A 2617-nucleotide genomic window follows, 5' to 3' on the forward strand; every position below is an offset into this window, starting at 1 on the left:
TAAAAAAAAAATGTTATGAAATATATTTATACATATCTATTAAAAGATGAGATAGAAATTTACTTTTCTCTCCCTCTCCTTTCCGTAGATTTGTTAATGTAAATAATTTGTTCTATAATGATTATTATTTTCTCTCTTACTATGTCAACGATATTTTTGGTCAAATGATTATTGTCTTTGCAAAAAATAAATCATTCGTTCACATGAGAGTTATTTTAAAGAAAAAACAATTTTTATCTCATCCTGTATTTTTATATTTTTATATATATATATATACATGTATGTATGTATTTATATATATACATGTATAGAAGTACTATTAGTAGTAGTGTATGCACATAGGTGATTTAAAAAAAGGTCGGTACGGGTGTTGCTACGCGATTCGTGACCGAACTACCGAATTATTGATTTTCTTACTCATCGACGTTTACGGTGTCACCATCGAAAAGACTATTCTCATACAATAGCCTACAGTTTTTCATACTTGGCCCTTCATCCCCCCCCACCCTCGCCCCTACCACCAACTTCTTCTTCCATTTATTTAACGTTAAATTAAGAATCATTATTATATCCTTTTTTTTTTATATATATAATATTATATCCTTTTTTGGACCTCGGTATTTGTTAAACGATTATTTTAGCCTCCTTATAATGAGCTTTCATAATTTTCTTTTTTTTCTCATTTAAAATGACGATTCCATTTGTGTGGAACTATATATATTTTATAAATTATACTTATTTATTACCAATTTCGCATATGTTCATTTTTATTCACTTTTTCTTTTTTTTTTTTTTTTAGTTTACGTATCTTTTCAATGAACGTTACCACATATATATATATATGTATTTTTTTTTGGTCTTATTATATTATAAATAAATCTTTGTTATTTTTATGATAGATTTTTTGTTTTTGTTTTTAAGTGAGAAAAAGTAATAGATCATCCCACGCGTAGGTAGCCAAGCGTTTCGCAAAATACTTTCTTTACCATAATCCATTATTATTCTTCGACGTGACAAATAAATTATACAAAGTGAGATATTTTCAATCAAACTTTTTATACGTTTTACCATCGGTTACCGATATCGTTAATAATCGTTTTTCTCTAATATGCATGGCGTCGTGCATCTTGCATATCAAATCGTTCGAAAAATCGAATCGTAGAACACAACAACGAGTCTACTCTTTTCCGTTCCAACGTAAAAATACTTCGTTTGCGTTTATTTTAGGGGGCAAACGATTTTTTTTTCTTTTTTATCTCATCCCGTATAAATAAATTCTTCTACTTCTTATACTTTTTGTTGTTGTTATTGTTTCTCTCTCCCTTTTTTGTTCTTCTAATCAATCAATCTATTATTTTGTACGTCGCCAAACGATTTCTTTTTTTTTTTATCTTTTTATTTTATTACTTTCTTTCGATTTTTTTACTTTCACATATAGTCACGAGAGAAAAAGTTATTTCTAACTTTGTTATTTTTTTTTCTTTTTTTTTTGGGGAGGGAATTTTCTTTATCGTAACGAAGAAGAGAATACAATCACGATTGTTTTTTTCTAATTATAATCAAGAGTTCACGTATTTCTGGGTCGTTTCATCACGACATTATGATATATTCGTAGAATCATAAAATAGAATTATAGTTTGAGAAGAGAGAAAGAGCATATATTTTTATATATATTTATTATTATATTGACACACTCACATAACTGACATCAATCAATTTTCATTACTTTCTTTTTCTTTTTCTGTTTTCCTTTTACATCTTTTTCTCTCCTCTATAATTAAAGTTACATAAAATAATAATAGGAACATTTAAGCGGCATTTAAATGTTTTCATTGATTTTTTAAATTAAAGATATTATTATACAGATACATATATTACACGTTTATATCATACATTGGACGTTGTTTGTGAAAATTCTTCGATCAAAAAGAATTTCATTTCTTTTTTTTTCTTTTTTCTTTTTTCTATTAAACTAAACATGAGAGAGTTACAACACCACATTAGAGCAGTCGGTTTTATTTGAAACGTTATTAACAATTACGCCGTTTATAATGTTGAACCTTTCAAAGGAGATTGATGATCTCTTGTCGCACAATTATTATTCATTTTTTGGATAAGCGTAATAAGTTTATTACCGATAGTGTCTACAAATTAAAAAGATAAAAATCAAAATCAAAGTAGAAATATAAACAAACGTATAAAAAAACAAATATATATATATAATTCGATCATTTTAAAATCAATAATATATTAATCATATTTTAAATATATATAAATATTCTCGGGAATATATGCGATAGGCGTACGAAACTAACTTTTTTTTTTATTGACAATCCTTTTATTGCTTCTAACTCGTTCGGGAAATTAACTAATTTTGTTTTATTTAATATAATATATAATAGGTTAAATATATTCTTTTCGAAGGATTTTTTTCTTTCCTCCCTCCCCCTACCCTTGCTCATATTAATAAGACGTAGATTCATTCGTAATATCGAAGAATAATGATCGAAAAGACAACAAAAACAAAAAAAAAGGGTCAAAAATTGACATCACGTATTAATTAGCCATTGAATGTTTTTTTTTCTTTTCTCTTTACGTTTTTTTTTCTTTTTTTTTC

The sequence above is a fragment of the Polistes canadensis genome, unplaced genomic scaffold (genome assembly GCF_001313835.1).
Source record: "Polistes canadensis isolate GaletaPanama2010 unplaced genomic scaffold, ASM131383v1 scaffold_41, whole genome shotgun sequence".
NCBI classification, from domain to species: Eukaryota; Metazoa; Arthropoda; class Insecta; order Hymenoptera; family Vespidae; genus Polistes; species Polistes canadensis.